This window comes from Hyla sarda, chromosome 3, assembly GCF_029499605.1.
Source record: "Hyla sarda isolate aHylSar1 chromosome 3, aHylSar1.hap1, whole genome shotgun sequence".
NCBI classification, from domain to species: domain Eukaryota; kingdom Metazoa; phylum Chordata; class Amphibia; order Anura; family Hylidae; genus Hyla; species Hyla sarda.
This window is the reverse complement of record NC_079191.1, coordinates 410,245,544-410,272,470: the sequence shown is the minus strand read 5'-3', so window position 1 is coordinate 410,272,470 and position 26,927 is coordinate 410,245,544. Positions and strand designations below refer to the sequence as shown.

Here is a 26,927-nt window from a genome sequence, read left to right as displayed (position 1 = left end):
TTGCCATTCAGATGAATTAGACAATCGCAGAAAGCTCTGCAACAAATCTGCCAAAAGTAAATTTGCCCTAAATGAATAGAACAGCCTTCAGAATCTACAATCCACAATGGGCTTCCTTTCTTCCCGCACGCTGAATGGCATTTATGGGAGTATCACATACTTATCACATTATGTTGCTTCGTACTGAGCCAGATAAACGTCAAATAAAACAAGTCTAATAAAACGTTAATAGCATCGGAGATGCACAAGAGCCTCCTGGTGACCACAGACATTTGGTTCTTGTAAGTTTTGCTGTTTACAGTTTACATATTATCTGGCATCTATGGAAGGAAATAGGGAGGGATGAGAAGAATATGAGAGCGTTGCCCATAGCAACCAATCAGATCGCTGCTTTCATTTTTCAGAGGCCTTTTCAAAAGTGAAAGAAGCGATCTGATTGGTTGCCATGGGCAACTCAGCAGCTTTTCCTCAGGACAGGTTTTGATAAATCTTCCCCTATATGTTTAATCGTAACTGTCCATTTCTCTAGTCTGTCCTATTATCAGGGCTGTTTTCTACTATAAGGGTATGTTCACACTGAGGAATTGGAGAGGAATTTCCACGAGTAATTCTGCTCGCTTTTTCCTCTCCAAATCATTCAGCAGTGAAATCCTCATAGAGTTGTACAGAATTTCTGCCCCTCAGTTCACACTGAGGAATTTCCTCAAGCAGAATTCTGAAGAGGAAGTATGTTCTTTCTTTCAGGCGGAATCAGCGTCATTCTCCCATAGAGATCAATGTTATTTTTTTACAGTCAGAAGCATTTCCACGCGGAATCTGCGCAATACTGCGAGTATTTTTGAATAGAAATACTTGATACTCCTTCTCTTCTCCTCCTCCGCATGAAACCTGCATTTCCGCGTGGAATTTCGCGAATTCCGTGCAAAATCGCTGCTAATTCTGAGCAGAAAAAAAACTGTATTTTGGGGCAGAAATCTTCAGCGTGATTTCCGCCCCAATTCCTCAGTGTGAACATACCCTAAGGCTAGGTTCAGACCACGGAATTTCCACCTGTAATTCTGCTTTGAAATTGAAATTAAAAGCAGAAATTCCGCTCACTAAAATGTATAGTGTAGTATTTTTTCGTTCACAAATTCACACTTCGGAATTTGTGAAGCGGAATTTGTGATCGGAAAATCCGCTTGGAAATTTCCGCCTGAAGAATGGCGTTGCTCATTCTTCAGGTGGAATTACTCACGGAATACATTGCAGTCTATTGGAGACTGCAGTGTCCTCGCGGTCCTAGCGCCGACTGATTCAGTCAGCGCTGGCCGCACTCGGAATCTCCGGGCGGAAATTTTTTGCCCGGAGATTCCGTAGTCTGAACCTAGCCTTAGGCTAAGTTTCCACTTGTTTTTTTTTCTGGCAGTTTTTGGATATCTGCCACTGCAGTTTTTGAGCCAAAGTCAGAAGTGGATCCATAAGGGAGGAGAAGTGTAAGTTCTTCCTTTATATGTCCTGTTCCTTTTGAATACATTTCTGGCTTTGGCTCAAAAAATGCAGTTGCAGTTTTTCAAAAACTGCCAGAAAAAAAAAACAAGGGGAAACTTGGTCTTCAGACCCTTTTTCTCACACTTTTTTCACATTTTGTTATGTAAATTTTTTCACATTTTATGTACCCCATCATTGTGCCCTATCGTTGACACCTGGCTGGTATTTTTCCGGCACGGATGGTTTTTTAGCCACCCTGATGGTATTTTCATATTAAAAATACCGGCAATGCATACCGGTATTTATCCAACCAATCCTCAAACTCCTGGAATGTTGCACCAAAACCTAAACCAGATTTTCCCAACCAGAGCGCCTCCAACTGTTGCAAAACTACAACTCCTACAACATGCTGGAGGTAGTTTAGCAACAGCTGGAGGCACCCCTGGTTGGGAAACACTGACCTATACTACATATTACTAAATAGTCCATCATGCTGGGAGTTGTAGTTTTCTTTTGGGGCAGCTGCTGAGCCACAGGCTGTATCAGGGCATGCTGGGAGTTGTAGTTGGTAACTAACGGCAATTCCTGAATTTAATAAAAAAAAAAAAAAAAAAAAGCGATCAAAAAGTCACATCAAAATAAAAATGGTACTGTTAAAAACTACAGATTGGGGCACAAAAAATATGCCCTAATGCAGGCCTGTATAAGAAGAAATAGAATAAAAAGTTATAGGGGTCAGAATAGGCCAAAATCCCCCCCCCCTCCACCCCCATATGTGTTTCCTGTGATGTTATAATTAGCTATGCACATTAGCATGGCCGGTATTTTTTATTTATTTTTTGCAAGAAAAGTGGCAACCTTTTTCTGCCCTCAATACCCCATAATGACAAAATGAAAACAGAATGTTAGAAATCTCTGTTAATTTATAGTGATGAGCGGCATTGCCTATATTCGAATATTTTGCGAATATATAGATGAATATTCATCTTATATTTGCGAATTTCGCGTATTCGTTATATTCACATATTCGCGTATTCGAGGAAGAAAACAATGAGGGGGTGGGCAACTTTACTATTGGTTGATAGGGATGTTGTTGATAACCTCTGACAAGTGTATTTGCATCATTCTAATTGGCCCACAAGTGAAAAGAAGGAATATGAGAATATGCGGAAAAAAGAGAATATTCGTATTCGCGAATTTAATTTATCAAAAAGGAAAAACTTAAATCTTGCAGTGACATAAATATTCAGACCCTTTACCCAGGACTCAGTTGCAGCCCCTTTGGCAGTGATCACAACCTCCAGTCTTCTTGGGGGTGAGGCCACAAGGCTTACACACCAGGATTTTGGGATTATCTGCCATTCTTCTCTGCAGATCCTCTCAAGCTCTGTCAGGTTGGTTAAGGACTGTCGGTGGAAGCCATTTTCAGGTCTCTCTAGAAATGTTCCATTGGGTTCAAGTGAGGGCTCAGCTTGGACCTTCACAGAGTTGTCTCTAGGCCGTTCCTAGTTGGTTGAGGACTGTCGGTGGAAGCCACTTTCAGAGATGTTCCATTGGGTTCAAGTCAGGGCTCTGGCTGGGCCACTAAAGGACATTCAAAGAGTTGTCCTTAGGCCGCTCCTGTGTTGTTTTGGCTGTGTGCTTAGGATCATTGTCTTGTTGGAGTGTAGAACCTTTCAAGTCTGAGGTCCAGAGCACTCTGGATCAGGTTTTCATTAGGATTATCTCTGTGCTCTATTTAGCTTTCCGACAACCCTGACCAGTCTCTGCTGCCCCCACCATGCTTTACTGTAGGGATAGTATTGGGCAGGCGATGGGCAGTGCTTTTTTATTTTTTATTTTGCAACCTTCAGATATCTTGTATTTTTCTTTTATTAAGGAGAGGCTACTTTCTGGACACTCTGCCATAAAGCCCAGATTGGTGGAGGTTGCAGTAAAAGTTGACCTTCTGGAAGTTTCACCCATTTGCACACAGGATCTTTGGAGCTCAGCCAGAGTTACCATTGGGTTCTTGGTCACTTCTCCTACTAAGGCCTTTCTCCCAAGATTAGTTAGTTTGGTGGAGCAGCCAGCTCTAGGAAGAGTCCTGGTTGTTCCAAACTTGTTCTATGTGTATTCAAGAATAATAGAGGCCACTGTGGTCTTTAAAATTTTCATAGCAGCAGAAATCTTTTGTACTCTTGTCCAGATCTGTACCTCCACACAATCCTGTCTATGAGCTCTATAGACAGTTCTTTCCAGCTCATGGCTTGGTTTTAGCTCTGATATGAGACCTTACATAGACAGGGCTGTGTCTTTCCAAGCCATGTCCAATCCCCTGAATTCACCTGAGGTGACTCCAAGCAAGGTGAAGAAACATCTCAGACATAATCAAGAGAAATGGGAGCCCCCAGAGTTAAATTTCAAGTCTTAAAGGGTCTGGCGACAATGTGAAATTTTCTTTTTTGATAAATCTGTTAAAAAAAATTAAAGTTCTGTTTTCACTTTGTCATTATGGGGTATTGAGTACAGAATGAAGGGAAAACTTTATTTATTTTTTCTTAGCACAAGGAGCAACAGAACAAAATGTGAAAAAAATAACAGAAAAGGGTTTTAAAAGAGATTGATATGAGATTGATATGAGATAGATATGAGATAGATAGATAGATAGATATATACAGCAACAGAAGAATGCAGCAGCACACTGCCAGCACAAGGATATAGGTGCAACATGAATATGCAGTTAAAACATGGAGAGCTATACAGCTATGGTGTAATAGATGCAAATGTGAAACTATGAAATAGTGAGGCACTTAGCTCGCAAATTTGTCTCCGCCGGCGGTCAAATAGCTTGGACCGTCCCACCGCGATAAGGTAGCCTCCTGGGACGAACCCTACACTGTGAATATGCCTCTGTGTGAACAGATCAGTAAGCATGGCAGGATCTGGAACATCCAAGACACCTTATATACACACCTGATAGAGGTGGGTGGGGTGCAAGGCCAACATGGAGGTAGCCACTCCCCCGTGTGTGCAATACAGACAAAGAATAAGTCAGCCAGCACTTTAGTTGATACCAAACTATTATATGGACCTGGCCTACAGGTGCACGCTACTAGGCTAGATATACAGCAACAGAAGAATGCAGCAGCACACTGCCAGCACAAGGATATAGGTGCAACATGAATATGCAGTTAAAACATGGAGAGCTATACAGCTATGGTGTAATAGATGCAAATGTGAAACTATGAAATAGTGAGGCACTTAGCTCGCAAATTTGTCTCCACCGGCGGTCAAATAGCTTGGACCGTCCCACCGCGATAAGGTAGACTCCTGGGATGGACCCTACACTGTGAATATGCCTCTGTGTGAACAGTTCAGTAAGCATGGCAGGATCTGGAACATCCAACCTTATCGCGGTGGGACGGTCCAAGCTATTTGACCGCCGGCGGAGACAAATTTGCGAGCTAAGTGCCTCACTATTTCATAGTTTCACATTTGCATCTATTACACCATAGCTGTATAGCTCTCCATGTTTTAACTGCATATTCATGTTGCACCTATATCCTTGTGCTGGCAGTGTGCTGCTGCATTCTTCTGTTGCTGTATATCTAGCCTAGTAGCGTGCACCTGTAGGCCAGGTCCATGTAATAGTTTGGTATCAACTAAAGTGCTGGCTGACTTATTCTTTGTCTGTATTGCACACACGGGGGAGTGGCTACCTCCATGTTGGCCTTGCACCCCACCCACCTCTATCAGGTGTGTATATAAGGTGTCTTGGATGTTCCAGATCCTGCCATGCTTACTGAACTGTTCACACAGAGGCATATTCACAGAGTAGGGTCCGTCCCAGGAGGCTACCTTATCGCGGTGGGACGGTTCAAGCTATTTGACCGCCGGCGGAGACAAATTTGCGAGCTAAGTGCCTCACTATTTCATAGTTTCACATTTGCATCTATTACACCATAGCTGTATAGCTCTCCATGTTTTAACTGCATATTCATGTTGCACCTATATCCTTGTGCTGGCAGTGTGCTGCTGCATTCTTCTGTTGCTGTATATCTAGCCTAGTAGCGTGCACCTGTAGGCCAGGTCCATGTAATAGTTTGGTATCAACTAAAGTGCTGGCTGACTTATTCTTTGTCTAGATAGATATATAGATAGATAGATACTGTAGATAGATAGAGCAGGTAGTGTATACATAGATTGATAAAGAGATGGATAGATATCTTTGTCTGTATTGCACATACGGGGAGTGGCTACCTCCATGTTGGCCCTGCACCCCACCCACCTCTATCAGGTGTGTATATAAGGTGTCTTGGATGTTCCAGATCCTGCCATGCTTACTGAACTGTTCACACAGAGGCATATTCACAGTGTAGGGTCCGTCCCAATGAGGCCACCTTATCGCGGTGGGACGGTCCAAGCTATTTGACCGCCGGCGGAGACAAATTTGCGAGCTAAGTGCCTCACTATTTCATAGTTTCACATTTGCATCTATTACACCATAGCTGTATAGCTCTCCATGTTTTATCTGCATGTTCATGTTTCACCTATATCTTTGTGCTGGCAGTGTGCTGCTGCATCCTTCTGTTGCTGTATATCTAGCCTAGTAGCGTGCACCTGTAGGCCAGGTCCATATAATAGTTTGGTATCAACTAAAGTACTGGCGGACTTATTCTTTGTCTGGAAAGATAAATAGATAGATAGATAGATAGATAGATAGATAGCAAGCAGGTGGAGCAGCACACAAAGTACAGTAGTCAGGAAGTGGGTGCACGCTGTGGTCAGGCTTTGGTCAAAGGCCCCTCTTGATACAGCATACAGATACACAGCAGCACTCCGAAATAGTTATCAGAAGTAGTGGCTTTATTGAATCACCAAAAAATGTTGCAAGCTTGTAACATTTTTTGGTGATTCAGTAAAGCCACTACTTCTGATCACTAATTTGGAGTGCTGTCGTGTATCTGTATGCTGTACATAGATAGATATGAGATAGATAGATAGATATGAGATAGATAGATAGATAGATAGATAGCTATAAGATAGATGGATAGATATGAGATAGATAGATGTGAGATAGATAGATAGATATGAGATAAATAGATAGATAGATGATAGATAGATATGAGATAAATAGATAGATAGATAGATAGATGATTGATAGATAGATAGATATGAGATAGATCGATAGATATTAGATAGATAGATATGAGATAGATAGATAGATATGAGATAGATATTAGATAGATAGATAGATATTAGATAGATAGATAGAGAGATAGATAGATAGATATTAGGTAGATATGAGATAGATAGATAGATAGATATGAGATAGATAGATATTAGATAGATAGATATGAGATAGATAGATAGATAGATAGATAGATAAAAATGAGATAGATAGATAGATATTAGATAGATAGATATGAGATAGATAGATAGCTATAAGATAGATGGATATATATGAGATAGATAGATGTGAGATAGATAGATAGATAGATGACAGATAGATATGAGATAAATAGATAGATAGATGATAGATAGATAGATAGATAGATAGATAGATAGATAGATAGATATGAGATAGATAGATAGATAGATAGATAGATAGATATGAGATAGATAGATAGATATTAGATAGAGAGATAGATATTAGATAGATATGAGATAGATAGATAGGAGATAGATATGAGATAGATATGAGATAGATAGATATGAGATAGATATTAGATAGATAGATATGAGATAGATAGATAGATTTGAGATAGATAGATAGATGATAGAGAGATAATGGGGGTGTGAAACCACAGAAACGTTGTACCTTTGTATTGCTAGATTAAAGCTACACTTTTGCTTGTTACTTCGGTGTGCGGCAGTCGCCTTTATTGAATACTAAATTATTGGACCTAGGACCGAGGCCCCTTAGACCACTTGCACCCACAGCTGTGTTGGATATTTTTGGAGTGCTGCTCTCCTTTTGTTTGAGATAAATAAATAGATAGATAGATAGATAGATAGATAGATATGAGATAGATAGATAGATAGATATGAGAGAGAGAGATAGATAGATATGAGATAGATAGATAGATAGATAGATATGAGATAGATAGATAGATAGATAGATAGATATGAGAGAGAGAGATAAATAGATACATAGATAGATAGATAGATAGAGACATGACTGTAGTAAAACAAAATCTGAATATGGTGACATGAACTTTACTGTATTTATAAACCAGAACTTTTATGAAATGTTTTTTCTTTATTCTCTGGGTAGTTAGTTTTCAGGAGATGTCGATAGTTCAAAAGCAAAAGTGTATGTCTTGGAAATGAAGGGATTATTCCAGGTCACATATAAAGGGAGTCACTATGATGAATAGCCGAGCCTATAAACTTCATCAGTCCTGAGATTCAGCAGGGAGAAAAAGTTCAAGGTAGAAAAAAGTCAGTAGGAGAACAAAAAGAAGGCCCAAAGTAATGTCTGAGATAATAAAACTGATTGATGAGATGAATTTTATCTTAATGTCATATAACGGGGACATAAAAGCCGCTCATATCTTTACAGCATTTTGTCAGTTTGGGAATTGTAGTTCTCTCCCCCATACACTCTCCCCTTGGGTGGGCACACATTAAAGATCTGAAGCACTATCACATCCATTGCTCTGGCCAGCGAGTATGACCTTAAGCACTATGTGCAGTGAATAATTTATATCTGACAGATGGTGTAAACCTGGAGGCTTCCAGCAATTTACTGGCCCATTCTTCTCTAACAGTCCTGTGCAAATCTTTGCGATCTTTTCTATTAATCATATAGGCTGCATGGAAGTAACCTGTTTTATCCACACTAGGAGAAATTATTCATTAGAATCAGTTATAAATATACAATGGAACCCATATGACATGAGTACCTAAGGCTGCGGTGAGAAATGGTATTTGAGGAGTGGCCTTATCAAAAAATAGACCGTTCAGGCATAATATTATCCATCATAAGGTGATTTTAGTATGTACCTGCCAGAGAGTAATGGACATGCTTAGAAAGGATCCGTGCTTGTCTTGGGGATAAATGGCTGTGTTTTTAGTCCACCATAATGCTGTTGGAGTTCCCTCCCTCCAACTACAAGTCCCAGTATCCCTTAGTTGTAAGAATAATGTCATTTTTTTCTCTCCCACACATCAGACACCACACTCATTGCAACACACCTGGGACAATTCACTTCAGTCCTGTGGAGAATGATCTCCCCTCTACCCGGCGGTCGCTCCACCCATTGAAACAGACAGGCTCCCTTTAAACACCTGGCTAGTGATGTAATGTCTTGGGCCGCACTAAAGCCTGGGAAAACCTTAGATGACTCAATTTGTATGCTGTTAAAAATAAACATTGGGGCAAAGATCACATAAGAATTGTGAGACCACCATGAAACACGGGTACAGACACTCTATTATAAACTACACTAACTTTACAGCCCCTGTAGCAAAGTCCAATAAAAAAAAAAATCTTGGAACACCCCTTTAAAGCCATTTGCCTAATATTGTCAAGGTCCCATGCCACCAAAACAGCACTCAAGTCCTGGACTCCACAAGACTCCTGAAAGTGTCATCTAATATCTGGTCAATAGCATCAGATCCTATGAGTCCTGTAAGTTGTGAGATGCGGCCTCCATGAATCTGACTTGTCTTTTTCAGCATATCCCACAGATGCTCAACAGATTAAGATCTGGAGAATTTGAAGGTCAAGTCAACACTTTGATCTCTTTGTCATGTTTCCCAAACCATTACTAAACAATTGTTGCAATGTGTCCAGGGCATTATCCTGCTGACAGAGGTCATTACTATTAGAGAATCCCACTGCCATGAAGGGCACCAGGTCTATACAATATTTATGTAGATGGTACAAGTCACAGTAACATCCACATGATGCCAGGACCCAAGGTTCCTTAGTAGAATTTAAGCAAAGCATCACACTGCATTGGATGGTGGTCTTCTTTCCATTTTAAATCCTGTTGCTGTTCACATGATATAAAAGCAAAGATAATTCATTAGAACTGGACATCTTCTTCCATTGTTCCATAGTCCAGATCTCATGCTCACTTACTCATTGTGCTTTTAGTGGACAGGGGTCAGCAGGATTACGCTGACTGTTCTGTGGCTATGCAGCCACAACTTGTGCTACCGTAGCTTTTCTATGGCATCTGACCAGTTGAGCAAGACTTCACATGTTCTTCTTTAAATCATAGGCGCCCATGACAATGTTGTTGATTGCCGGTTGACCTTTCTTTGACCAGATTTGGTAGGTACTACCCAATGCATACTGATAAAACCCCACAAAACCTGCCATTTTGGAAATGCTTTGACCATCTAGCCATCAGAGTTCAACCCTTGTCAAAGTCCCTTACATCCTTACATTTGCCAATTTTTCTTCTTTCAAACACATCAACTTCAAGAACTGACTGTTCACTTGTCTAAAATATCCCAACCCTTGGCAGGTTCCGTTGTCACAAGATAATCGGTGTTATCAAATTCACCAATCATTATATGGTTGACCGTTGTACATTAGAGAAAATGGAATTAATTGAGAATCCATCACAGTAAAAATATGGCCTAGATTGATGGCTCAACCCTATTATAACTATAATAAATGTTGAGTGGCCTCTCTCCAGTAAAATAGTTCCAGCACTTACATTAGGCCCTCTCTATTAAACTCAACAGAAGTTATGGAAAGAGCTAAGCAAGCAGAGTTTGGCTTTTTCCGAAACTCCCACAAACTTAAAGGAAAGGAGTAGAGTTGAGTGAGCTTTCCGAAAGTGAGAGGACTGGACCAGCAACTGGATGGTAAGTAGCTCTCTCTTCACTGTACACATTATTCAGCCATTTAGATGGCTGTATAATGTACACACCCCCTCCTTCCCCAAGGAGTTAACTAGTGTTGCTCAGCAGTGCTAATCAACTCTTTCATCGCTGGGCTGAGCTGTACTTTTGGCTGTCAGCTGCGAGTACAGCTCAGCCCCGGCATTGCCAGGTTCCCGTGAGCTGAACCTTGCAATGTTGCGCTGCTAACCCCCAAGAAGTTCAGATTAAATTCAGGTTCAGGAGGCTTGGCTTGCTCAACTCTTGTAAGGAGCCATGGCCTTGTCTTCACTGTAGCATAGGGAGAATTGAGTGTTCAGGAATCAGTGAAATCAGATACTGTTCTCCTCATAAGTGAGGGTCCCCGTAATAGGGCCTTCACATTTGAAGTGTTTGTTGAATATCCTGTGGACCACCCCAGTCTACACCAGATTTTTCTTTGGTGGGTTTAAAATATTCTTATAGCTCATATATGTACTGTATATTGACTCTCAATGTTAAGTGTAACAATTTTTTCAAATTTTGAAAGACATCTCAAAGGTTGTACAGGAAAAAAATTACATTTTTACCCTCCCCAAAAATTGTTTCTTTTAGACCACATTCCAACGTTCCTAGTATTTTGCATTCATGATTTCTTATATGGTAAACAAAGCAATTTCTTCTCTGGCTTCTGGTGTCTGGTAGAAATTCTGGGCTATTATAACTTGCGTAGATGCTTCTATATGTCTACAAAGCATTTATGTAACTCGCCATTCTGATTTATGCCAGACTTTCCGAATGCAGTTGGTGTGCGAGTGCTGAGTTTCAGACAGTAAAGAACTGGCATACAAATCAAGCGGTAGTTTTATACAATATCTAAAATGTCATGGAATTTCATTTTTTGTAAGAGGAAGCAATTTTAAAATTATTGTTGCAAATGAGAAATATATATATATATATATATATATATATATATATATATTGCACAGAGCAACCCAGGACGTTATGTGATTTCATGAATAACCGTTAAACGTTCGTCAAGATTCAATTAAGTAAACATTCTCCCTTGCCGATTAGCCAGAGAGAAGAATTGAAGAAATATAACATTTTCCTGGCGACAAACTCAGCATAATAAACAACGGTGGATGTACACAGATTCCTGCAGCAGAACAGAGGGCTTTCATTACGGATCTGCGACTGGTTTTCCATCCGTGTTACATCACTCAGTCTTAAGAAGACTTTGATAAATGACTCTGCCGCTGTGCAAGGTGTGCCTCTGTGAGGTACCAGATCCTGATGTTATCCAGGTCCCCCGCTCGGAGCAGGTTAGGAATTTTTGTTACAGATATTATGGCGTAATTGAACTTGTTTATTTTTCATCGTTATACATGTCATTGGTGGAGTTTTTCTTTTTCTTTTTGACGATGTGCACCAGAAGGCTGCACTGAATTGTTAAGATTTTCTTACAGTTTACATAAGAGGGGAGAAAAAAATGTCATGGAAATATGATCTAAAGAAAACTGGTTATAATATTAAACATAAGAAAAAATGTAATTTTACATCGATAAATTAAGTCGAGTGATTGATGTTTGTGTTGCACGTTGGTCATTGATTGATTGAAAACATCTTGCTAGGAAAAAACTACATTTTTCAAAACTTTTTTTTGTGGCTGTGGATCTCTAGTCTGGTGTTGGACTCAAGTCTATACTTAAAGGGGATCTCCGTCCCTAATACATCTTATGCCCTATTCAAAGGATAGGGGAAGATATGTCTGATCGCGGGGGTCCCGCTGCTGGGGACCCCCACAATCTGTCATTGGGCACCCACCTTTGTGCTCTCCGCAGCACCATCACGCCCCCTCCCATAGACTTGCATTGAGGGGGCAGGGGTGGAGTCATGATGTCACGATACTCCGGCCCCATGGTCGTCACGCTACACATTTGGAGCCTCCAGCGCTGCGGAAAGCTCACAAAGGTGTGTGCACAATGACAGATTGCGGGGGTTCCCAGGGGCCTTTAAGGGGGTACTCCGCCCCTAGACATCTTATATGTCTAATTGTGGGGGTCCCACCGCTGGGGACCCCTGCAATCTCTCTGCTGCACCCGCTGTTCGTTTTGTCTGGTGCAGCACCGGAGGCTCGTGAAGCCATGGCAATGCCCCGCTATTCACGTCATGCCCCCTCCAATAGACTTGGATTGATGGGGCGTGGCTGCAATGTCACGAGCTTGGCATGGCCATGACATCACAAGTCTTTGCCCCGCATCACCATTCATCTGGCACGGAGCGAAGTTTGCTCCGTGCACCGGATGTCTGGGGTGCTGAAGCTGAGATCACGTGGGTCCCCAGCGGCCGAACCCCCGCGATCAGACATCATATAAGATGTTTAGGCGTGGAGTACCCCTTTAATTTTAAAATGAAATGTTGGATATCAAAGGCTATAAGCCTTATGGAGCTTGTACAACATGTTTCTAGTTACATCCGCTGTATGTGATACATATGTCTTTCAGACTCCCCCTTTGACAGATAATACACATTTATATTCAGGCTTAAAATGATTTTGGTTTTGTTTCTAAAAGATATGACTGCACCATATACCTTCATATTCTTCCATGGCGGCCTCATCAACAAGCTTTTGTTCTTGGTGCAAATGACTTCAAGTTGTTTAAACAAACTAATCCAACATGTTACGTTATGTATATGATTGGCATAATGGATGGGTACATCATGGGAAGGGGGTGTGAAATAGCCTTGATGTGTCAAATGTACCAACCTTTATTAGAAGACACTGGGGGTTATTTGTCAATAATGGTCTTGGCTAGATCATTTTTGTTCTTTGTCTAGATGCATTTTATTTGGCGGTGCTGCTCCAAATTTATCATTTTCCTTATCAGTTCCTGCACCCAGATAATCTTCTATCACCGCTTTCAGATCACATCTACCCTGCTTCTGAGGAGCTTGTTTGTCTGTGTGTTTGGCTCTATTAGCTTTAGTTAAAATTTTAAGGCAAATTAATGTCTAAAAGAAGGTCTGCAAAGAGAGTTTCACTTTTCATTTGCATCTTTTTTAATTTTTTTTAAATGTTTATGTCTTTAAACATTCTTATTCTCTACCTTATTCTCTCTCTATCTCTCTCTCTCTCTCTCTCTCTCAAATCAAATAGTGCCAAAAAGTTAAACAAATTTGTAAATTACTTCTATATAAAAATCTTAACACTTCCAGTACTCATCAGCTGCTGTATACTACAGAGGAAGTTGTGTAGTTCTTCCCAGTCTAACCACAGTGCTCTCTGCTGCCACCTCCGTCTATGTTAGGAACTGTCATGAGCAGGAGAGGTTCCCTATGGGGATTTGCTCTTCCTGTGGACAGTTCCTGACATGGACAGAGGTGGCATCAGAGAGCACTGTGTTCAGACTGGAAAGCTACACAACTTCCTCTGTAGTATACAGCAGCTGATAAGTACTGGAAGGATTCATATTTTTATGTACAATAGAACTAATTTACAAATCTGTATTACATTCTGGCAGCAGTTGATTTTAATTTTTGTTTCCTCTGGGGTACCCCTTTCAGCATACCTGGCAATCTATGATGTTGACAATAGGATGTGGTTGCCTATGACTATTTGCATGCTGATAAATCATGAAGTGTGTTCAGACATGTTAGGAGTTGAAGTTTTGCAAGAGCTGGAGGCACGCTGGTTGGGAAACACTGTTCCAGAGTCTCTTTCCACAGTCTTCTTGAAACTTCTCTATAGAACCTAGCTGTGGAGGAGCATCATGTGACCAATGAATCACTCATTGTTACACAGCATTATGCAAACTTTTAACCCATACATCCAAGTAACACCTCAATGTATAGCAATGTCATAGACAAAAAAATTAAAGGGGTATTCCGGGATTTTTGGTTCTTTGAGGCAGCAAAGTTAGTCTAGATACTTCCCTTACCTGTGTTTGGTGGCTGGTATTGAATTTCTTTGTCTTTCACGGAAGTACATTTTCTGAAACCTACAAAATGAGTGTTATCTCAGACCTTTCCCAGCTTGCTGTGCGGCCCGAGATAATATGTCACAAGTCAGGTGCTAAAAGGGTGCTTCACTGCTTCGGCTGTGGTGTGTGAAGTCAGCCCCCTGATGACGTTACCGGCGCACATGTGCTTGCATTCATCATGACACAGATCCACAGCTTGTGTGTCAGGTGATGTTAGGATAGTCATGCGATCAATGGGGTGTGGCTGTGCTGCAATGGGTGGGGTGACCGATGTGTGGGAGGGAAATAAGTCACCTCCCTCCCTTGAAACAAAGGAACCTGTGGATTGTAGTCTGAGGGAGGCCACAGAAACTGGTAGCCAGTTCCCAAAGACAAGCAAATACTATAATAGGGGACACAGGACACGGCCATTTACCACCAACACAGGCACAGATCCTTGGTAAGCATGTCTATAATTGTATTACACTTAATTACTAAAGTCACCTTATGATGGATAACCCCTTTCTAGGGGTACTCCCGTGGAAAACTTTTTTTTTTTTTAATCTACTGGTGCCAGAAAGTTAAACAGATTTGTAAATCACTACTATTAAAAAATCTTAATCCTTCCAGTACTTTTTAGGGGCTGTATACTAAAGAGAAATCCACAGTTCTTAAAATGGACAGCAGAGGTCAGCAGAGAGCACTGTGGTCATGACATCAGAGGAAATACATTTCTTTTTTGGATTTATCTTTAGTATACAGCCCCTAAAAAGTACTGGAAGGATTAAGATTTTTTAATAGAAGTGATTTACAAATCTGTTTAACTTTCTGACACCAGTTGATTAAAAAAAAATATAAAAAATAAAGTTTTCCACGGGAGTACCCCTTTAACCCCTTAAGGACAAGGCCATTTTATACCTTAAGGACCGGAGGGTTTTTTGCAATTCTGACCACTGTCACTTTAAACATTAATAACTCTGGAATGCTTTTAGTTATCATTCTGATTCCGAGATTGTTTTTTCGTGACATATTCTACTTTAACTTAGTGGTAAAATTTTATGGTAACTTGCATCCTTTCTTGGTGAAAAATCCCAAAATTTGATGAAAAAAATGAAAATTTTGCATTTTTCTAACTTTGAAGCTCTCTGCTTGTAAGGAAAATGGATATTCAAAATATATTTTTTTGGGGTTCACATATACAATATGTCTACTTTATGTTTGCATCATAAAATTTATGAGTTTTTACTTTTGGAAGACACCAGAGGGCTTCAAAGTTCAGTAGCAATTTTGAAATTTTTCACAAAATTTTCAAACTCACTATTTTTCAGGGACCAGTTCAGTTTTGAAGTGGATTTGAAGGGTCTTCATATTAGAAATACCCCATAAAAGACACCATTATAAAAACTACACCCCCTAAAGTATTCAAAAAAACATTCAGTAAGTGTATTAACCCTTTAGGTGTTTCACAGGAATAGCAGCAAAGTGAAGGAGAAAATTCAAAATCTTCATTTTTTACACTCGCATGTTCTTGTAGACCCAATTTTTGAATTTTTGCAAGGGATAACAAGGAAAACATTTTTACTTGTATTTGAAACCCAATTTCTCTCGAGTAAGCACATACCTCATATGTCTATGTAAATTGTTCGGCGGGCGCAGTAGAGGGCTCAGAAGGGAAGGAGCGACAAATGGTTTTTGGGGGGCATGTCACCTTTAGGAAGCCCCTATGGTGCCAGGACAGCAAAAAAACACACATGGCATACCATTTTGGAAACTAGACCCCTCAGGGAACGTAACAAGGGGTAAAGTGAACCTTAATACCCTACAGGTATTTCACGACTTTTGCATATGTAAAAAAAATATATATTTTTTTTACCTAAAATGCTTGGTTTCCCAAAAATTTTACATTTTTAAAAAGGGTAATAGCAGAAAATACCCCCCAAAATTTTAAGCCCAATTTCTCCCGATACAGAAAACACCTCGCATGGGGGTGAAAAGTGCTCTGCTGGTGCACTACAGGTCTCAGAAGAGAAGGAGTCACATTTGGCTTTTTGAAAGCAAATTTTGCTCTGGGGGCATGCCGCATTTAGGAAGCCTCTATGGTGCCAGAACAGCAAAAAAAAAACCACATGGCATACCATTTTGGAAACTAGACCCCTCGGGGAACGTAACAAGGGGTAATGTGAACCTTAATACCCTACAGGTGTTTCACGACTTTTGCATATGTAAAAAAATATATATTTTTTTTACCTAAAATGCTTGGTTTCCCAAAATTTTTACAATTTTAAAAAGGGTAATAGCAGAAAATACCCCCCAAAATTTGAAGCCCAATTTCTCCCGATTCAGAAAACACCCCATATGGGTGTGAAAAGTGCTCTGCTGGCGCACTACAGGTCTCAGAAGAGAAGGAGTCACATTTGGCTTTTTGAAAGTGAATTTTGCTCTGGGGGCATGCCGCATTTAGGAAGCCCCTATGGTGCCAGGACAGCAAAAAAAAAACACATGGCATACCATTTTGGAAACTAGACCCCTCGGGGAACGTAACAAGGGGTAATGTGAACCTTAATACCCTACAGGTGTTTCACGACTTTTGCATATGTAAAAAAATATATATTTTTTTTACCTAAAATGCTTGGTTTCCCAAAATTTTTACAATTTTAAAAAGGGTAATAGCAGAAAATACCCCCCAAAATTTGAAGCCCAATTTCTCCCGATTCAGAAAACACCCCATATGGGTGTGAAAAGTGCTCTGCTGGCGCACTACAGGTCTCAGAAGAGAAGGAGTCACATTTGGCTTTTTGAAAGCGAATTTTGCTCTGGGGGCATGCCGCATTTAGGAAGCCCCTATGGTGCCAGGACAGCAAAAAAAAAACACATGGCATACTATTTTGGAAACTAGACCCCTCGGGGAACGTAACAAGGGGTAATTTGAACCTTAATACCCTACAGGTGTTTCACGACTTTTGCATATGTAAAAAAATATATATTTTTTTTACCTAAAATGCTTGTTTTCCCAAAAATTTTACATTTTTTAAAAGGGTAATAGCAGAAAATACCCCCCAAAATTTGAAGCCCAATTTCTCCCGAGTACGGCGATACCCCATATGTGGCCCTAAACTGTTGCCTTGAAATACGACAGGGCTCCAAAGTGAGAGTGCCATGCGCATTTGAGGCCTAAATTAGGGACTTGCATAGGGGTGGACATAGGGGTATTCTACGCCAGTGATTCCCAAACAGGGTGCCTCCAGCTGTTGTAAAACTCCCAGCATGCCTGGACAGTCAACGGCTATCTGGCAATACTGGGAGTAGTTGTTTTGCAACAGCTGGAGGCTCCGTTTTGGAAACAGTGGCGTACCAGACGTTTTTCATTTTTATTGGGGAGGGGGGTTGTATAGGGGTATGTGTATATGTAGTGTTTTTTACTTTTTATTTTATTTTGTGGTAGTGTAGTGTAGTGTTTTTAGGGTACAGTCGCACGGGCGGGGGTTCACAGTAGTTTCTCGCTGGCAGTTTGAGCTACGGCAGAAAATTTGACGCAGCTCAAACTTGCAGCCGGATACTTACTGTAATCCTCCGCCCATGTGAGTGTACCCTGTACGTTCACATTGGGGGGGGGGGGGGGGGGGAACATCCAGCTGTTGCAAAACTACAACTCCCAGCATGTACGGTCTATCAGTGCATGCTGGGAGTTGTAGTTTTGCAACCGCTGGAGGCTCCGTTCTGGAAACAGTGGCGTACCAGACGTTTTTCATTTTTATTGGGGAGGGGAGGGGGGCTGTGTAGGGGTATGTGTATATGTAGTGTTTTTTACTTTTTATTTTATTGTGTGTTAGTGTAGTATAGTGTTTTTAGGGTACAGTCGCACGGGCGGGGGGTTCACAGTAGTTTCTCGCTGGCAGTTTGAGCTGCGGCAGAAATTTTGCCGTACCTCAAACTTGCAGCCGGATACTAACTGTAATCCTCCGCCCATGTGAGTGTACCCTGTACGTTCACATTGGGGGGGGGAACATCCAGCTGTTGCAAAACTACAACTCCCAGCATGTACGGTCTATCAGTGCATGCTGGGAGTTGTAGTTTTGCAACAGCTGGAGGCACACTGGTTGTGAAACACCGAGTTTGGTAACAAACTCAGTGTTTTGCAACCAGTGTGCCTTCAGCTGTTGCAAAAGCTACAACCCCCAGCATGTACGGACAGCGGAAGGGCATGCTGGGTGTTGTAGTTATGCAACAGCTGGAGGCATACTACTTTGGCTGGGGATGCTGGGGATTGTAGTTATGCAACAGCTGGAGACACACTGGTTTACTACTTAACTCAGTGTGCCTTCAGCTGTTGCAAAACTACAACTCTCAGCAGTCACCGACAGCCAACGGACATGCTGGGAGTTGTAGTTATGCAACCACCAGATGCACCACTACAACTCCCAGCATGCACTTTAGCTGATTGTGCAAGCTGGGAGTTGTAGTTACACAACAGCTGAAGGTACACTTTTCCATAGAAAGAATGTGCCTCCAGCTGTTGCAAAACTACAAGTCCCAGCATGCCCATAAGGGCATGCTGGGAGTTGTGGTGGTCTGCCTCCTGCTGTTGCATAACTACAGCTCCCAGCATGCCCTTTTTGCATGCTGGGAGCTGTTGCTAAGCAACAGCAGGAGGCTGTCACTCACCTCCAACGATCCTCGCCGCACAGGTCAGTCCCTCGTCGTCGCCGCCGCCGCCGCCGCTGCTCCTGGGGCCCCGATCCCAACAGGGACGCCGGGGATCGGGGTCCCCAGCACCGGGGGTCGTCTTCCCGCACCCGCTCACGTCCTCCGGAAGAGGGGCAGAGCGGGTTGCGGGAGTGACACCCGCAGCAGGCGCCCTGATTGGTCGGCCGGTAATCCGGCCGACGAATCAGGGCGATCGTGAGGTGGCACCAGTGCCACCTCACCCCTGCTGGCTCTGGCTGTTCGGGGCCGTCTCTGACGGCCCCGATCAGCCAATAATTCCGGGTCACCGGGTCACTGGAGACCCGATTGACCCGGAATCCGCCGCAGATCGCTGGACTGAATTGTCCAGCGATCTGCGGCCATCGCCGACATGGGGGGTCATAATGACCCCCCTGGGCGATATGCCCCGATGCCTGCTGAACGATTTCAGCAGGCATCGGGGACCGGCTCCGCTCCAGATGGTTGCGGGGGGCCGGTAAAACACATGACGTTCTCATACGTCATGTGTCCTTAAGGACTCGGAAATGGAGACGTATGAGAACGTCATGTGTCCTTAAGGGGTTAAGTAGGTCAACTCTCAGTACCCCATACACAGATTTGTGCAGTGAGCAGAGGATTTTCTTAGCCACAAGAGAACTACACATGTATGGTAGCTTGAACATGGGTACACTTCTATTTTAATATCTGTATTTATATGTATTTTTCACAATGTTGTGGGCACAGAAGTAAGAAAAAAAGGAAAGGAACAATGAGTAAAAGGCTTTATTCAGGAGTGGTGAGTTGATGCCATACATCACAGACACACATATGTACAAGACATGTGTAGCACTGAACTTTATTTGTTGTCTCACTACTGAAATATAGTCTTGTAGTGTAACAAATGACTGAGGAATACAAGTGGTTACCACATGCTACATCTGAAAGTAACCAGCAGAGTGTGGCACACCGCTACGTTCATGAATCCGGCATTATGAGAAAGAGGAAAAAAAAGTTGAAAGGAACTAAAATAGTAATGTTTCAGGCTTTGCTGCATTGGGTTATTTCATTTGTTTTTATGCTTGCATGTGTTTTTATATTTTATGTATCTGCTTTTTATGAGAGTATTTCCTACTTTTTGCAATCTCCTCCAATATCAGTTTTAGACCTGATATCTAGAACATTTATTAAATTGTTCAGCTAAAAAAAAAAAAAAAGGAAAGACTTTGTGGTAGTCCAGTACAGGAGTTTTTACCCTGTACCCTTGCTGCCCTGTCAGGCAGCCTCTCTGCAGTGTCCCCTGGGCCCCCCTGCAACTGTTCTTCTGTAATTGTATATTATCCTCTATGTTGTGTATATAAGAATGTTGTCTCTTTAAGAAAGGTTAACATGTGATCACCAGTTGTCACGTGAGTTGTCATGTGATTGTTACCGAGGAGGTATCAGTGACCAGGTGACCAATGGGACCCCACCAGAGTCTCCCCCATAAAATCCCTGAGAGGAGTCTCTTCTCTCTCTTAGTTCCTGAGTCTTTGCTGAGATGTAGTCGAGCCTAAGAGTGAGTCTGGATTCATACGAGGCCTCAAGTCAAGTCTGAAGCCACAAGCTACAAGTCTACAAGTAAGATAAAGTCACAGCTTAGTCTGTCTCCAGTCAAGTCAGTCACTGTCATCTATTGTCAAGTCAAAGTGGCCTGCACTAACTTGTCCAAAACCACTGCAAGTTCCAGCAAGCCCTTAAGGTCTCTGAAGTCACTGGTCACCTTCGTGGGCCTGGCTACACTGTATAGACTGTACCATCTGTCACTCATTAAAGCTACCGTTGTCCGTAACTTGGCATCGGAGTCATTATTGCCCGGGTGCCTAGCCCAGGATCCAGCGGTATAGCTTCGGGTGGTATTGACAATAAACCACGCCCTGGCAGCACGAATAAAAGGGGTTAATGCTATCTGCCCCTAGGGGAATTCCATTTGCTCTGCATCACACCCCATACCACAACAAAAATGTGTTTTAGTTGTTTATTTTTGCATTTTTGGTTTGAGCACAAATTCACATTTGAATACTACTGTGTCACATATAAGACCTATGTATTGTTAAAGGGGTATTCCACCCATAGACATTTTCTCCCCTAAGATGTCTGATCGCGGGGATCCAACCGCTGGGACCCCCCCACGATCTCCATGCAGCACTCTGCATTCTGTGCCAGGTGCTTCTCCAGTCTCGGAAACATTCGATTTCCAGACCTGGAGATGTGACCTTATGCCACACCCCCTCCATTCTTGTCTATGGGAGGGGGGTGGCGTGATGTTACATCTCCAGTCACGGAAATACAATGTTTCCAAGACTGGAGCAGCACCCAGCACAGAATGCCAGGTGCTGCATGGATATTGTGGGGGGTCCCTGTGGTGGGACCCCCGTGATCAGACATCTTATCCTCTATCCTTTGGATAGGGGATAAAATGCCTATGGGCAGAATAGCTCTTAAAGCAGCTCTACATAACTTATCTTGTAATGTGGTATACTTGTTCTTTTCCACAGTGAACTACACGATTCTTGAAAGCTCAGATTACCAGCATTTCCTGCTTGTTCAGTTTCTGTTGATAACATGTATGTTCAGAAAAGAGGACTGCATTGGGATCCATAGTGCCCAATATAAAAAATGTATTGCACTGCATATCTATAGTACCTGAAAGTGCATATATATCATTCAGGAGCATAGAAATGCTAGGTGAGAATGCCTCACCTAGCTTTCCCAGGCTCTTGAATGGCATATTTGCTTAGCAGAGAAACCACATGACCAACATTAATAGCCCAGAAAATAGCTGTGAGCGGGCAGAATTGGACAGGCATGTTGCGGGAGTAGGTGGGAGTGGAATGCACATGTAGAGTGAGCGGTCAAAAATTCATTGGGAGCGGGCAGGAGCAGGATTATAAAAACAGGCATGGCTCTAATTCAGAGGGTACAGTTATACCTGGGCTGTGGTCCTTGATGGGGTCCTAGAGTCTTTTTGGGGAGCTCAGTACAGAATTAGAATTTATACGTAAAAATATGACATTGTTTCACATTTTTGGGGATCAGATTTTGGACTGGGGCTACAGAGTGATTTTGGCCTCAATAAAGATGTCCATGTTTCTCAGCAGGGATCATGCTTCGCTACACCAAAGGTCAGTAAAGTGGCCTTGATTGGGGCCCAACAGTCGCAAAATATCCATCTCAGGTCACGGTCGATGCCACGTTTTAGTTGCAGTGCAACTTTGCCATGATGCAGTGCAATCCACCCACGGTGATCTTTGGTCATGTGACCCCCTGTCGCAGCCAAAATCACCATGTAGCCCCCCCCCCCCCCCAGCCTTAGCCTGATCCCTCATACTCCTATACCCCAAAAAGAAGCTAAAGAGACTATGAATAATTGTTAAATGTTAAGGTCTTCTTTTTTCCTTTTTTTTTAATACATGTTTTGCTTGTCTTATGCCCTCTTATTCATCTCTTTTTGTATGTAGTAAGCCTTATATCAAAGCTTAAAGTGTAATTGTCTGTGTGTTTCCCTGTTTAATTAAATTTTTGGGACTGAATGATAAATGTATTGTAATGGTTACAGTTTTTTTTACTGTTTTTTTTTTTTTTTTTTTTTTATTAGGCAATGCTTTGCATATATCCTATTGTATGTGTTTACTATCTGCTTTTTTCTTTTATGTTATTTATTTATTTTTTATTTTTTTAAACTGATAAAAATGACAAGCAAAAAAAAAAAAGCTTTAACTTTTACTATTATTTAAAAAAAAAAAAAAACTTTGGACATGCCTTAGATACACCAATATTGTTCAAAACTTACGTTTATTTTATACATTTTAAATCATCCAACAAGCAAATAACATGAACTGCCATATACATATAAGTATTAAATAGCCTAAACAACACCAAATATTGCACAAATAAAAAATGAGGCAATGAACCATTTTATCAAAACACCTTCAAAGCACTAAGAAATAAAGCCTTAAGGAATCTCATAATTTCTAGACAGTGGTGACTAACGGGGGAGATTTATCAAAACCTGTTCTTTAAAAATATTTACAATATATTAATTAAATTACACATATTAGGGGGAGATTTATCAAAACCTGTCCAGAGGAAAAGTTGCTGAGTTGCCCATAGCAACCAATCAGATCGCTTCTTTCGTTTTTTTAAAAGGCCTCTGAAAAATGGAAGAAGCGATCTGATTGGTTGCTATGAGCAACTGGTCAACTTTTCCTCTGAACAGGTTTTGATAAATTTCCCCCAATGTTTATTTGTTTGTCCAAGGCAGGAATCTTGTCACGGGTAGACTGTGTTTAGCATTATAATATACATCTACTGTAAATCCTCTACGGATGCACTCTTAAAATTCAAATTAATTCCAATCTAGAATTATAAATTTAGTGTTCTATTATAATCTGTTGCTTAATTTATTGGGAGACAGCTTGCTCCATTTCAATATGGCAGTAGGAGACTTGATTTATTGTAGCTCTTTACTTCCTCCCTGCTGTTGTGAGTTGCGGGAGTATATAGAAAGATACTCAATGAGAGACAGAATGCAACTAAAACTAAGTTAGATAGAGATATAGGTAAAATTACTAGTTATGATAGCCGGGGATAACATGTTGAACATGTGCCTGTAGAGAGAAATTGTTAGTAAAGTCAGGCAATTACCGCAGCCTTGGTATTGATTCAAGCAGTGTGTAGGAGTGTTCTAATGGAGAAGATGGAAATGCAATGTGAGCCAGCAGGCATATAGACAAGGGAGTTAAATTTGGTTGTTTAGACCTTTCAGTGGTTTCTAGGCCCTGAAGCCTAAAAAAGGCCAAAAGATATATGTGATGGATAGTGTTGCTCGCGAATATTCACAATGCAAATTTTATTCGCGAATATCGCATATTCGCGAATTCACGAATATTCGCGAATATAGCACTATATATTCGTAATTACGAATATTCGTTTTTTTTTTACAGTACACATCACAGTGATCACCCTTCTCTACTTCCAGCTTGTGTGGTGTAAAGAAGGCACTAATACTACTGTGTGAGACAGGCGTGCAAATTTTCGCATATGCTAATTTTCCACATACGCAAATTTTCGCACATGCGAAAATAAAACGCAAATTTTCCGAATATGCGAATTTAGCGAATATATGACAAATATTCGTCCATATATTCGCGAAATATCGCAAATTCGAATATGGCCTATGCCGCTCAACACTAGTGATAGGTAGAGAGGCCCTATTAAGGTTTTGCAGTGCTTCAAGTTATACCTCTGCTTATAGAAATTGCAACTGGTGACAAGACACCCCGATGCAACAAGCAGAGCAGGAATGGCAGGAGTGTGTACCTGAGCGACGGACGTTGTTTCACACCAGTGGGAGTTTCGTCAAAATGCCCACTGGTGTGAAACAGCAGCCGTCGCTCAGGTGCACACTCCTTGCGTTCCTGCTCAGCTTGTTGCACCGGGATGTCTTGTGTATGTCCATGGATATGGAATAAAGATCACAGCAAAAAATACATGATAAGTGCTCCAATCCCTTCTTTCCATTGGAACTTTGCATAAACTAGAACTGTAATTATGTCTTAAGATATTTTTCTTCTCAACCATGTACACATTGGAGATTTTTTATCTATCCCACACAAATCTACACTTAAATTCTGGCATTTCTGTTGCCTGAACTAAACCGGTTCCTATCCCCTCCCCCCAGCCCCCAGTGATAATCGTAAGAGGTCTGCGTGCAGGAAGTCTACACTGTAAACCAGTACCAGCAGAGTGTACAGTATACCTCTATATAATAGTCATACAGTTGCCTAATAATAGGGACATTCCCAGTCCTGGCTGCCTCATATTCTACATTTACGTCCAGCCGTCATTTACATGTCATGGGGTCAATATAACTAAGAAGAGGGGAGCGGTGTGTAGTAGAATATTTTAGACAGTATAATTTATGAAGACTCCATGGAATATGCCACTTCTCAGGGTCTCTGCAGTCTGTCACATGAGGTGACATACTCATCTCGCCTCATGGTAGATACAGCCCTGCATATTGGAAGATGAAATACTGCTGGATGTCCAAATATCTTAATAAAATTTGACAGAATTTGCGTTGCAAGGTCTAAGGTCGCAGATGTGAACTGAACACATCTTTGATTTTTTTTTTCTATTCATAATGTAATAGTGAAATACTTTGTTGTCCCCACCCCCATCCTTTTCAGTAATTTTCGCAAGAAACATTCCTTTAATATTTTTTTCCTCCCAGAACATCTCATGTTAAATGCCATTACATCGTCTTGTGACGGATTGACATGTTCTATATTAAAAACTAACCACACTCTTACACATTACTGTGTTTAATGTTTTAATTAAAATGTGAAATTAGATCTTTTAATTGGAATGTGAATATCACCATTATTATTTTTTCATGTACAACATAAGAAAGCCATTGTTCCACCAAGGACAGAAGGAGTCAGGATAAGACAGATAAGGCAGATCATACGTGCTGAAATTATTGCTTTTAAAGCATATGAAGGACTCTCAAAGATCAAAGAAGTCGGGAATTAGTCAAGCAAAATGTGATAAAAATAATGATTACAATGAAAGGGCTTTGGAAAACCAGTGTATTAAATTCTTTTTAAGTTCATGCCCTAGAAACAACAGTCTGCTTTCATAACATCATTAGCTCTAATATAGTCCTTTATTTGAAGTCCAGCACCCCTTCAGCACCTCTTTAGTGCCAAAGAGGCTATAAAAGAACATATCCCTTTTTCTAGACATTTTGTATTAGACCAGTCCATATTTATAAAAATGAAGCGCCTTTACACTATATCAGTACCATTGTGGCACAGGGATGACATTGCCTCATGAGCTGTGCCCACACCCTTCACAGTGAGTGTCAGCTTGAACATACTGCAATGAGGAGAGATAACATCAATCCTGGATAAGCAAATCTGTCAGCAGGAAACAGGGTTGGCAGTAAGCCCATGGCTAGATAGGGCTAACCATCCTGATTCTGGTCATAGCTTTTTTATTACCATAGTCCTTGCCAGAGCTGAGATATAAGCTTTTATTGTTAACATCGAAAGAGACAAGGATAGGGGATAAGATGTCTGATTGCGGGGGGCCTGCTGCAGGAAACACCTGCAATCTCCCTGCAGCACCCGCATTGTATGCGGGGCTGCGTTTCCAGTTCCAGAAACCACCGGGTTTCCGGGACTGGAAACGTGAAGTAACGCCATGCCCCCTCGTGATGTCACGCCACGCCCCCTCCATTCATGTCTATGGGAGGAGCGTAACGGCCGTTAGACATCTTATCCTCTATCCTTTGGATAGGGGATAAAATGTTTGATCCCGGAATACCCCTTTAAGAGGACATGGGCTAGACTTACCTGGGCTCTACACTAAGGAGCACTCCCTGGGCACTTCAACCTCATTTTCATGTTAACGAAAATGGTTATATCTCAGCACTTGAAAAATTACAATTTATACGTGGAATCCTGATGACTAGCCCCATCTAGCCATGTGCTTATTTACACCCCTGTTTTTTGGTTGACAGGTCTAATGACATGGCAGAATTACCATTTACAGGTTGCCCATTAAAGGTTAGCATGCAATACCTTCTATGGACACCTCCTGTGCTCCATACCGGATGACAAAGCCTGAATGTTGCTTCTCGGTTGAACTTATAAAGATGGGCCATAATAGGGGCCAATACAACATATAAAAAATGTGGTCTAAAGCAACTTTTTATTTTTTATTTTAATAGATCACAAGGAACTCACAATGCAGAGTTTTAATGTCTTCAAGGTAGTTTGTTTTTTGGAGAAGGAAGGAACGTCATTGAAAATGTTATTGGAAATCCGTGGCAACAGCGTTACTGGGAGCTTATAACGGAATGATTTCTCAGGGTCTGTGGCTTTGGAACCAGCAAGTATGACTTTGGAACCAGCAAGTATGGAAAAATCAGTTTCTTTCTTTATTGATTGTCCGGCATTAAAA

General features: G+C 41.4%; 1 long non-coding RNA gene across 1 annotated transcript; it reads left to right on the top strand.

Moving 5' to 3' along the window:
• Positions 1 to 26,927, top strand: LOC130360864 (uncharacterized). The gene is made up of 3 exons (XR_008890843.1): positions 1 to 281; positions 11,353 to 11,600; positions 26,695 to 26,927. It is a non-coding gene; the product is annotated as an uncharacterized LOC130360864 (long non-coding RNA).